Genomic DNA, 12,604 nt, shown 5'->3' on the forward strand with positions numbered 1-12,604 from the left:
TGGGGCTACTCCTCGTTGCAGTGTGCGGGCTTCTCGTTATGGTGGCCTCTCTTGTTGTGGAGCACAGGCTCTAGGCACGCGGGCTCAGTAGTTGTAGCTTGTGGGCTCTAGAGCGCAGGCTCAGTAGTTGTGATGCACGGGCTTAGTTGCTCCGCGGCATGTGGGATCCTCCCGGACCAGGGCTCAAACCCATGTCCCCTGCACTGGCAGGTGGATTCCTAATCACTGTGCCACCAGGGAAGCCCCTCCCAAAACTCTTATGTTGAAGCCCTAACCCCCAGTGTGATAGAATCTTTGGAAGGTGATTAGGTTTAGATTAGGTTGTGAGAGCAGGATCCTTATGATGGGATTAGTGCCCTTATAAGAGGGAGAGAGAGAGAAAGGTCCCTTTCCACACACATACCGAGGAAAGGCTCCACGAGCACACAGGGAGAAGGCAGCTGCCTACAAACCTAGAATTGAGTCCTCACTGGGAAATGAATCTGCTGGCACCTTGACCTTGGACTTCCCAGCCTCCAGAACTGTGAGAAATAAATGTCTGTTGTTTACGCCACTCAGTCTATGGAATTTTGTTATACTGGCCCAAGCTAACTAAGACAAGGATAATGAAAAAGTTCTAGAGTTGGATGGTGGTGACAGTTGCACAACAGTGTGAATGTACTTAATGTTACTGAGCTGTACACTTAAAAATGGTTAAATGATAAATCCTATGTTATACGTATTTTGCCACAATTAAAAAACAAAGTGCTCACCTCAGTCTACTAAAGTTGGAACAATACAAAGGTTGGCATGGCCACTACACAAGGATGACATGCATATCTGTGAAGTGTTCCACTAAAAAAAAAAAAAAAAAAAAAAAAAAAAAAAAAGAAAAAGAACAATAGTAACGAGAAAAACCCTAACATTACCAGCATTTCTCATTGAAATTCTCCATCGCCCCATCCCAATCTCCTCCAACTCACTCCCCAGAAGTAACTGCTATCCTCAGCTTTGGATTTATCCTTTACTGTAACATTGCTTTTCTATATACACTGTTTACTTTGGCCTGTTTTTCAACTTTATATAAACTTTACTGTGTGCCTACTTCTGCAACTTGCCTTCCAGTTCAACATGTTTTGGTCAGAGTCATCTTGTAGACACAAGGAGCTCTAGGTCATTCTTTTTCACTGCCGCACAGTATTCCACCTTACGAGGTACCTGTCACAGGCTTCTTCGGAGCCTTTCTGCCTCCCCTCTCAGGTGATTTCCTTTGGCCACTTGTTTCATCTTAACCATTAATTACTATGTTGACCGATTCTGCATGGGCTCTGACCAAATGGCCTCCATCTGGGCTTCCCTGTGTGACACTGAGTGACTGCCTAGGTGCTCACATGTGGGTAATGCTGAAGAATAAGGAAGTTTATACCCCATGGGGCAAACCTTTGATCAGGAGCCAGTAGATAATTCTTCTCCCTTCTTCCTCTCCCCAGAACTGTCCTAAGTTGCCATAGTAAATATGGCCTCTTCTCGGTACTCTCATTCACTCACCCTCTTTCCCTGCCTCACTCCCCCTTTTCTGTACTCTTGTTTCCTTGGACTGCACTTCCCAATAAGGTAGTACTGCAAACTTTTGATTCAGACTCCGCTTTCTGAGGAACCCAAGAAAGATGTATCTGTAACGTGTCCACTCCCCTGTTGATGAACGTTTGAGTTGTTCCAAGTTTTCTAAGACTGCGCACGATGCAGCTGGGGCTACCATCCTTGTTCATGCTTCCTGGTGCACTTGTGTCTGTTTCTCTAGAAGGTTCCTAGCACAGAACTGCAGGATCATAGGCTGCATGTTCCTTCAGCTTTATCAGATACTGCCCAATTAGTTCTTAAAGTTCCTACTTATTTTTCCAGTTTATTTCATCCCTAACCCCCACCAGCAGCTCACTACATTTGGGTCATATGGGCCTTTTTTCAGTTCCTTTACTGTATGTGCCCCCCCCATCATGAGGCCTTTGCATCTGCTATCTTTTCTGCTGAGAACACTTCCCCCACACTCAGCCTAACTCCTCAGAGCTCAGCTCTGTGCCTCACTTCCTTGGAACAGCTCCTTGATTTCCTCCTCAATCCCAGCCTGGGTCAACCCTCTCCTCACCCCACCCGTATTATATATCTCGTAGCCTCATATACTTCTCTGCTGTGATTCACTGATCCGTTGCAATATTCTATCTGTGCAACTGTTGGTACAAAGTCTCCCCTCTGCTAAGTTTCACTAGCCTGAAAGTTGTGACCACCATGTTTGTTTCAGCTCATTGCCGTATCTCTAGCACCCAACACCATGCCTGGCACATAGTAGGCAATTGATATTATTATTCTAATAGCTATTCTATGTTCTCACTCATCGAGCTCAGTGTGTAATTTTTCCAACATGTTTTAACATTAATTAGCATCTACTGGGGGCCAAGATCATGACAATGTAAACAAAATCCTGTTCCTTGAGGAAATCGTGGATAAAGTTTAACAAACATTAATTGAGCTCGCTGGACCCTTACCTATTTTAAGTGCTTAGAGCTAAGCACTTAAAACTGTTTAATTGGCTCAGAAGTTACCCCTAGTCTGAGTGTTACTGTAATGAGTAATGATGACCATTGTTTATTGAGCACTTATTATGTGCCAGGCACTCTGCTAAGTGCTTTGCATTTACCATCTCATTCTATCCTCACATCCTGCCAGGGAGGTAGTATTATTACTTCCATTTTACAGATGAGGAAACTGAGCCTTAGTAAGGTGACGTTACTTGTTCTAGATCACACAGCTAGTAAATGGTGCAGACAGATTTCTCAGCCAGAATGCCTAATCTTCCTATCACAATGTTAAACTTCCCCTGTCCCAATTACGATGCTTTCAATTAGATTCCAGAGACTGAGTTCTTAATCAGAATGGTAAACTAACGATAGCTACCGTTATGGGGCACTTATTGGGTACTAATCACTTTATATCCATCCATTCATTTATTCAACAAATATTTACTGAAGACTTACAACATGCCAAGCTCTGTTTGAGGCTGGGGGTACAGAGGCAAACAAAACAGAATAAAATCCCTGCCTGCAGAGTTGACATCCTAGTGGGAGGAGAAAAAAAACTAAACAAAATAAATAAAATATATGATAGATGGTGATCAGTGATACAGAGCAAATGGAAGCAGAAAAAGGAAATGTGGAGTGTTATGGCTGGTGGTTCCATGATCTCATTTCATCCCCCCAACAATCTATTATTTTTCCCATCATAAAAATGAGATTCAGAGAGGTGAAGTCACTTTCCCCAAAGGCACACAGCTCACAGGCTAAGTCTGAACTCTGGAAAAACACAGGAACCCATCATGCACTTTTTGCTGTGCACCTACTGAGTGCCTCGCGTCGGAAACAAAAGGAGCATCAAACTTTGTTCCAGTTCCAAGAGTTGAAGATCTGGAAGGCTGGTAAGTTAACCCAGGTGAGTGGAGATCTCACAAAGCAGTATTCAGGTGTCTATGCTTTGCTGGGGGCAGACATTAAGCGCGCGATTGCTTGTGGGACATGCTAACGTTGAGACTGGAGTCGAGGCTCAGGCTGACGAATCGATTTTAGAGATTAGGAGCAGAAGATGAAGGCCGCCTAGTTCATTTTGGGGCTGTTGGTGACCCAGAGGCCCACCAGTCCTTGCTCTGCCCCCAGAGCTGGCTCTGCACCCCACCCGCTTCTGCCCTAGTTCTCCAGCCTCCAGGCCATCAAGCTGAGAGATTTAGAACGTGGCTAGTGACAGAGTGCTACCCTACCCCACCGAAAGCCACACTCACATGCAAATAGGGCCTCCCCCACCCCATCCAGCATTACCAGCTTGAGGGGCCTCCCACACCCCGAGGGTCTGGGGTCTGGGGTAGGATGCGTGTTTGCAGGCCTCAGCTGCCAGCGTTGACAGCTGGTCCCCTGCCCCCTGGTGGCCCAGCGGCTCGGTTTCTGCCCAGCAGATCTCATGAACCCTGAACCCGGGAGGCAGTCTGGAATAGAGTGGAGAGCCTGGGCTTTGGAGCTAGAAAAGCATAGAGCATTGCCTCCCCCAGGCCACCACCTTGTCTGTTGCACTTCACGAGGGCCTCTTAGAACCCTTGCATCTTCTTCAAAGAGGTACACTTTAAGGTTTAGTTTATCAAGCTGAAAACAGACATATTTTGGAGTTTGTAGGACTCATTCATTCAACAGATGTTTGTTGAGTATATTTTATGAGCCCGTCCCTAGGGGTTGAGGATAAGGGGTGAGCGAGACCAAGTCTCAGAGACTTCTCCTTTCAGTGAGACAGACAGACAGTAGACTACTAATACATGAGCATTTTATTATAATTGTGAGAAGTGCTCTGGATGAGAAACGGTTTTGTGCTAAGGTAAACTGGGCAAACTTACCTGCTCTCAATTTGCAATGGGCAAGATTTCTCTCTTCAGGCTGGGAATAAGAGCCAACGGTCCATCTCATTTCAGAACATCCTAGCCTCACCGGGATAAAAGGGCTGCTCTCAGCCATAGAGAGGTGTTGCGGGGTGAAGAAGAGGGTTTCCTGGAAAGTCCGCTCTGTGTATGAATCTAGGAGGCACTTAATAAATAATTGGTGAATTACTGACTGTCATTTCAAGGAGGGTTAAAAAGGCATCTGCAAAGGGTGTTATACAATGGATCGCTAGGAAAAGAGAAAATCTTAGTACTTTTATTCCAAGCTTTCTGAAGGGAGGAATTTGGGGACTAGCATAGGAAAATTAGGGGTGCTGGACTTCCATTAGACACTTTTAGAGTAGGTGCTGGCACTGTGCTACCGTGAAGATACATCAATGAATGAGAGAGACGGGGTCTTTGCCCTCCTAGGGCTCACTGTCTGGTGAGAGCATAAGCAACAATGAGATAATGTGATAAGCATTATGAGGGGCCAGCAAAGAGAAGCCATCTCGGATGACGCCAGGAGGATAAATAAGAGCTATTATATTATTCTATTCTAAATGTGAGGAGGAGGACTGGCAGGAGAGAGTGCTCTGAGTGGAGAGAGCATAGGCCAAGGTCTGGAGGAGAGAAAGCAGGTTTATTCAAAGAACTCAAAATAGTTCGGCGTGTTCAGACTTTGAAGGAGACCTGTTGGGGAGACAAAGAATATTGGAGAGAAAAGCAGGGCTGTTGCACTCATCTCAGGCAGCCTTCCTCTTGGGGGAAAACTAAATTTCTTCTTTTTTTGGCCTTGCCACGTGGCTTGTGGTATCTTAGTTCCTGGGACCAGGGATCGAACCTGTGACCCCTGCAGTGGAAGGGCAGAGTCCTAACCACTGGAACGCCAGGGAATTCCTGAAAACTAAATTTCTTCTTTTTTTGGCCTTGCCACGTGGCTTGTGGTATCTTAGTTCCTGGGACCAGGGATCGAACCTGTGACCCCTGCAGTGGAAGGGCAGAGTCCTAACCACTGGAACGCCAGGGAATTCCTGAAAACTAAATTTCTTTCTTTTATTTTAAAAATTAATTAATTAATTAAAATTTGGCTGTGTTGGGTCTCCGTTGCCGCGCGTGGGCTTTCTCTGTTTGCGGCGAGCGGGGGCTACTCTTCGTTGCGGTGCGCACGCAGGCTTCTCACTGCGGTGGCTTCTCTTGTTGCAGAGCCCGGGCTCTAGGCACGCGGGCTTCAGTAGTTGTGGCACACGGGCTTAGTTGCTCCACGGCATGTGGGATCTTCCTGGACCAGGGCTTGAACCGTGTCCCCTGCATTGGCAGGTGGATTCTTAACCATTGCACCACCGGGGAAGTCCACTCTTTCTTTTTTAAAAAAATATTTATTATCTATTTGGCTGCGCCAGGTCTTAGTTGCGGCAGGTGGAATCTTAGTTCCCTGACCAGGGATCAAACCCATGCCTCCTGCGTAGGCAGTGCGGAGTCTTAACTATTGGACCACCAGGGAAGTCCTGAAAACCAAATTTTGATTCCCCAACTAGTTAGGGTTATGAAGTCCAGGTGGTCGCCTTCATTTTAATGAAGACACACCATTTACTGAGCACCCTGTTGCAGAACTTTGGCTCATTCAATTGTCATATTATCTCTTATACATTTGATATCATGACCCCCATTTTACAGGTGGGATAACTGAGGCTCACTTTGGGCCCTTGGGCCAAGGTCATGTAGCTCATTACATCTGGGAATTTATTTTATTTATTTATTTATTTGGCTGCGCCTGGTCTTGGTTGCGGCATGCAGGATCTTTGCTGCTGTGTGTGGGGATCTTAGTTGCGACATGCAAACTCTTAGTTGCAGCATTCGGGATCTAGTTCCCTGACCAGGGACGGAACCCAGGCCCCTCTGCCCTGAGAGCATGGAGTCTTGGCCACTGGACCACCGGGGAAGCCCCACATTTGGGAATTTAGAATGTTCCTTTATGTAAATACTTCTGTTCTAGCAGTTTTTTTTACATGAGGTAATGCATGTAAAAGCTTTTTTGTAATAGAACCATGTAAACATGAAGCATTATTATTAGTTTTGCTGGATTTCTGGCTCCATCCAGTTCAGCCTGCAACATTCAGGGAGCCTAGGAAGGGGCAATAATGAAAACCAAAAGCCCCAATGGCCTCTCTTAATATTCCCCCATGTCTATTCTGGTTCCCTCTCTGGGGCACCTCCAGATGTTACCTTCTGCCAAATAGAGTTTGTTTCTCAGAAGTTACAAGACGTGGGAGGTTAAAAAACAAAAAACAAAACCAGCAGCATCAATAACTATAAAAACCCTTGCAGCAGCCTGAACACAAAGGGTTTGAATTTTGAACAAAGGGCAGGGTAAGACGGAAAGTTAATGCTGACACATCCTCTCTCCAGCTGTGAACTGGGGGGTCTGAGGGCTGCTGCAAAGGTCATCTGTCTCTATATCTTCGGGCAGGAAATGCAATTCAATCCTCTCAATGACTGATCGCTCTGTAAGATTAATGGAATCATCTCCAGCATTGGTCTCCGTTCTGACAGCACAAAAAGTGAATCAAACTTCTCTCTCCTCCCCTCTCCTCTTACTAAGCAACGTCTGCTGATTCTGCATTTTAAAAGTTCAAAACTTTTCTCCAGGAAATTTGTTCCCGGGTGTTTCTTTGCAGGGCGAAACTCTTTCTTCTGGCGTGAGAACCGAAGATGGCACTTGAAGGTTTGGGGAACTTTCTAGGCTTTTCATCTGTCCCTGCTTCATCTTTCAAAATGAAGTGAATGCACAGGGCATGATCGTCCCTGAAAGGGTTAACTGCCAGCCCGGCTGTCCAGCCCTCTGGGATTGCCAACCAATGATAACTTAGCATGATGAAGTAATGCTTGCATTTTGAGTTCCATTGGTTAATACACTTGTCCATCAATCCAAAGATGCAAGTTTTGAAAGTATCTTTGAACTTTTATGACTCTCTTCCTGGCGTTAACCCCTTGGTTAACTCACCTGTTATTTCCAAGATTCCTTCCAGTTCTCACGCAGGAAGGGAGATATTAGAATATGCAAAACTCTAGACATAAACCTGTCTTCCCCAAATGACCAAAGCCCGACACTAAGGCCATGTGTAATTCTGCTCTTTCTTACTCAGATACTTCAATCCACAAGGACTGAGGAGCAAAACAAAAACCAAAACAAACAAAAGTCTCTGGGAACTACAACCACTTTAACTGTAATAGTGTGTGGTCTGTTGTCCCAGAGTACTTATTGAATTGCAAAAATAACACAAAATATGGCAAAACTCTAAGGTTTGTAAAAGGTAGGTGCTGGATACACAAACCCTTGCTATATATATTTTTATTTTCTATGCATTTCTTTATGTTTGAAATATTTGATAAATTTAAAAGGCCAAAATGGTTGTTTAAAATGCAAGTAATATATAAGTATAGACTATATAACCCCCTCAAAATTTTCTCCTCTCCTCAGAAGTGATCAAACAATGGTTTGTTATTCTATTCAAGCCTTTCTCTTTCTCTCTTCCTTTCTTTTTCTCTTTTGCATATCTATACGTTACCTATATATAGTTTGTTTTAACATAAATGGGATCATTACATACATGTTATTCTGTGACTTATTTTGATTCTTAACCAATCTTGAATTTTTCTGTATCACAACATTCAGATTTACCTCATCCTTAAATATTTTAGAATGAGGTGGTTCTACAGATCACATTAAATGAAAAAGGAAGGGGAAGGACAGTGTATATTTGTGTGACACAATAATGAAAGAAGATACATGTAGATGTTCGTAAGAGCATAAACCATTTCTAGGAGGGTACCCAAGAGACTTGCTAAGTTTTCTGGGGATGGGAGTGTGGAGAGGAGAAACTGGGGGTGGGAGAGAAAGAAGGCAATTTAAAAACAATTTTTAAATAGTGGAACATTTCATAAATACAATCGAATTTATAAAATATTTATGTACCCTTAAAGAATTACACTCAGCTGTCCACCATCTAGATTAAGAAACAGAAAATCACCATTACCTTTCACTGTTCATATTCCCTGCCCCAGAGTTGAGTTTTTTCCTGTATTTTGTGTTAATCACTCCTTTGCTTTTATTTATGCTTTACCACTTATGTATTTATAACTAAATAATATTTATTTGGTTTAGATTGGCCTGATTTTGAAAATCATAGGCTCAAATAGCACAAATAAAATGAAATTCAATTTTGAATAGGTAATACATCTATATAGTATAAAATTCAAAAGGTACTGCAACATATAAAATGAAATTAAATCTATAAGGTTCAAAATCAGGCAACACTAATGCATATACATGGTAAAAGTTTCACACTGTACCAAAGAAAAAGTTTTCTTCTCTTTTCCCAGTTCTTTTCCCCATTCAAAAATTGTATTTCTTTCCAAAGAAAATTTTCTGTGCATATAAAAAAAAAGTAGATATAGATATATCCCCTTTGGTTTACATAAGTGGTCCTCACAATTTAGTATCATTCTGTACCTTGTTTTAATTTAAGGATATCATGAAATCATTTTACATCAGTATATATAGAACTACCTTATTCTTTTTAATGATTTGATAGCATTTCATTGGGCAGATAAATGGTCCAAGATTATTTAATCAGTTCCCCAACTTTTAGATCGTTTTCAATCTTTTCCTGTTGGAAACAGGGCTACAGTGAATTGCATCTTTGGGTTTGATCCTGACAATAGGATATATATCAGGAAGTAGTTATCCATTTCTAAGGCTTCCTGCCCCAACACCAATTATCTGTCCCTGAGAAGTTTGTCAGATCTGGGTAGGTGGGACAATTTTATATCCGACTGGCATCCCCAGGTGCCTACAAGTGCCATGCTCTTGCAGGCACTCAGAATGGGTGGTTTAAGGGCTAACACTCCAAACATTCACATTGTACCAGATGGCTCCTTCTAGAAAACCTTTGCAGATATTCCTGGCCTCTTTCCCCCGAGATGAACTCTGGAGAACACTCTAAGGTTGCCCTGGACTAGTGTCCAGTAAGATAGACACTAGCTACATACAGTTATTTAAATTTAATTAAAATTAAATAAAATTCAACATTCAGTTCCTTTATCCCACTAGCCACATTTCAAGCGCTCAACAGTCACATGTGTCTAGAAGCTCCTATATTAGACAGCACAGACATAGAACATTTCCATCTGTATGTTCTATGGGGCAGCCCTGCAGGGAGTTATAGTGAGAAGCCTGTGGGCTCTGGATTCCTACAAGCCCTGGGTTCAAATCCTGTCTTTGCTATTTCACAGCCCTAAAATGTGGGCAGGTTACTTGACCTCTCTGTGAGCCTCAGCTGTAAAAGTGGGCAATTACAGACCCTCCCTCATAGAACTTTGACGAGCATTCAGAGATAGCAAATGTGAGAGGCTTTGCTCAAAGACATAGTTAGCTCTCAAAAATCAGCAGCTATTATAATTATACATGAATATGACAGCTTCAGTTTCTAACAGTGTGAAAATGCTGGATTCTAAGAGTTCCATAGAGTATCAGCCCTTCCTAACTTGCTTGGGAAGCTGGCGGCCCACCCCTTGCCCAGCCTCGAGTAAGTCTACGATCGGAGCTGGCTTTTCTACCTTCTGTCTTTAGAGCACAGAGCTGCTCAATCAACCTCTGATGAATGAAGAAATGAATGAATGGGGCCAATACAGCCAGGATCTGACTGGGCCTTTTGCAAGAATGAGCAAGAGGCTCCAGGAAGTCATTATTATGCTTCAAGTACAACTGGCCTGGTCTTTTTTTTCCTGCAAGAAAAGGCAAACAAACAAACAACCCTCTCCTGGGGAATCACCTTAAGCTTCCCTCTGCTCTCTCACCTACAGTCCACTCCTCGGGGACAATTAGCCAAGGAAGGAGCTCAAGGGTCTTGGCCCTTCCCCCTTCGGCCCAACATAACCTCCTCCCCCCACTTTGAGCAAATGCCTGGGATTCTTTCAACAGGAGGACAAAGCCTTTCATCTGCCAATTGCTGATAAAGAGAAAATGCAAATATTGCTGGGAAGGTGATCCATCAAGGGCCCAACATTTATTGAGTGACCACTTAGTAGCGGGCGGCAGGGTAGGCATTCTGGGGGCGTCAAAGGGGAACAAACCCCCGGCTGGCCCATTCTTCTCTCTGGTCTGTGGTTTCCTGGCGGTTTGTAGAGGGAGGGGATTAAATTAGGTGACTACTCAACCCCTTCCCACTCTGACAGGCCAGGAACTCCCCATCGGGGTGATATATGGACTTAACTGTTTTTACACCAAGGTGTCTGCCATTGGGTCTTTTCCTGATACCAGCTTTTGGGGACACCATGAGACCACATGGGGAGGCAGTAGGGTCTTTGGGAGGAAAGGAGAATTAAGACCAAGTGTTTTATTTCACAGTTTTGCTTTACTGCACTTAATTCCTGACCTTCCAGCCCACTGCACCCTCCTCTGAACACGTTCATCTCATTATGTGGGAGCAGTGAAGATGGTCAATATCCAAAACAAGGATGTGATGGCAGAGCCAGGCTCCAGTCTGAGCCCCAGCAGCCCCATTTATATAAGCTGTGTGATCTTGGGGGATTGGCTTTCCCTTTCTGAGTTACAGTTTCCTCATCTGCAAAATGAGGAATAACAAAACTATTTCCCTTAAAGGGTTCTTGCAAAAGAGAGAAGCAAATACAACGGTCCCTGGTTCTTGACAGAGGCTGAAGGCAAAACCCCTCTCACGCCCATTAAGCCAAGGTGGGCGATTTCAGTTTGGAAAAAAATTTTGAAGTTCGCCAGCTAGTGGACTTGGATTAAAACAAGACTTCAACGAGCAGTCTTTGGAGGATGGGTGGAAAAAAACACAGAAAGATAGGACAGGAAACTTCAAGGTGAGTGAGGGGGAAGCTGTCTCTTACGCTGACGGCTCACATCTGATCTCTGATGGGGAAGCCACTTCCTCTCCACTTATCTGTCTGATCACTGTTGACACGGGGAGGATATGAGGGTAAAGCAATCAACCAGATTCAAAACTTCTCTGAGCCTCAGTTTCCCATCTGCAAAATGATTTGCTCCAACTATCCCATAGGGTTCATGAGAGAAGTAAAATTAAAAGTATGGGAAGTTTGTTTGCAAAGCCTGTTATGAGCAGGTATAAGGCTCTTTTACTGTAGCCCTGGTACCATGTCATCTCATCGTGATCTTTACCTCCAAGATCAGGCCTAGTTGGGCTGGAAGAATGTTTAGGGCCAGCTTTTCTCACAACCAAAGTCGACCTGACTGTTGTTCATGATGGACTTACAGGATAACACGTTTAGGATTCCAGTTTTGGGGGTGGTCACAGTGAATGAGGTATGTGGACAGCATACTGAGATCTAATGATACTCCATATTTGTATAGAGGGTGCCCATACCTCTGCCAAGAAGCGCTGTAGGCTTAATCAAGGGGTGCCCAAAGTTCCCCGCGCCCCATCCCAGCGCCTTGCACCTTTCCACCGACATTTCTCCTGTAAACCGCCAATAAGGGCTTACCCTTCGCATGTTTGCCAGCTGCGTTAGGAGGCGCCAGATCCGATTCTCTCGGTAGTTCACTCCTGAGCATCTATTTCCTCCGCTTGGCGAGCGCAGGGACCTTTAAAAAATGTCCAACTTCTCTTCCAGGGCTTGTCGCCTAGTAAAGGACTCCACAGACGCGGGCAGAGTGAATGAATGAAAGGCAACGTCTTCCGGTCAGCTCGGGTCTGAAAAGGCTTTGGTCTGGCTGTATTTCCTGTACCTGTGTGTATGTGGATCCTTATCTTTGAGTCCAGGAGTTTAAAAGCTATGCAGTCCGTACAGGTATGGAGCTGCGCTAATTTCTTCCTGAGTCCCCAAATGCCTCCTCCGTATGGCAGGTCCGCTTATGGGGATCTAGAGAGGATCCCCCCCCAAAAAGACGTAGTAGAAAAGAAAAAAAATTATATATACACAAAATGTTTTGAATTTGGGTCGGCCACGTAGGTAACGAGGTGGGGTGAGTGAAGGAAGAGGAAGAGGGGTAGCCCGTGGGGGCCGTGGGCAATGGGGGCAGGGATTGAGGTGGGAGGTCGTTTTTGGGGGGTGCCAGGCCCCGGGGGCTTTCACTCCAGCATGCTCGGCTTGCATTTCCGCGCCTCCCGCTGAGGCCAGCCGTGCAAATCTGCACCT

General features: G+C 44.5%; 1 pseudogene; it reads left to right on the plus strand.

Moving 5' to 3' along the window:
• The first annotated feature begins 740 nt into the window (after positions 1-740).
• LOC112408863 (uncharacterized) lies at positions 741-841 on the plus strand (annotated as a pseudogene).
• Positions 842-12,604: the final 11,763 nt, after the last annotated feature.

The sequence above is a fragment of the Neophocaena asiaeorientalis genome, unplaced genomic scaffold (assembly GCF_003031525.2).
Source record: "Neophocaena asiaeorientalis asiaeorientalis breed wild unplaced genomic scaffold, Neophocaena_asiaeorientalis_V1.1 scaffold77, whole genome shotgun sequence".
Classification (NCBI taxonomy): Eukaryota; Metazoa; Chordata; class Mammalia; order Artiodactyla; family Phocoenidae; genus Neophocaena; species Neophocaena asiaeorientalis.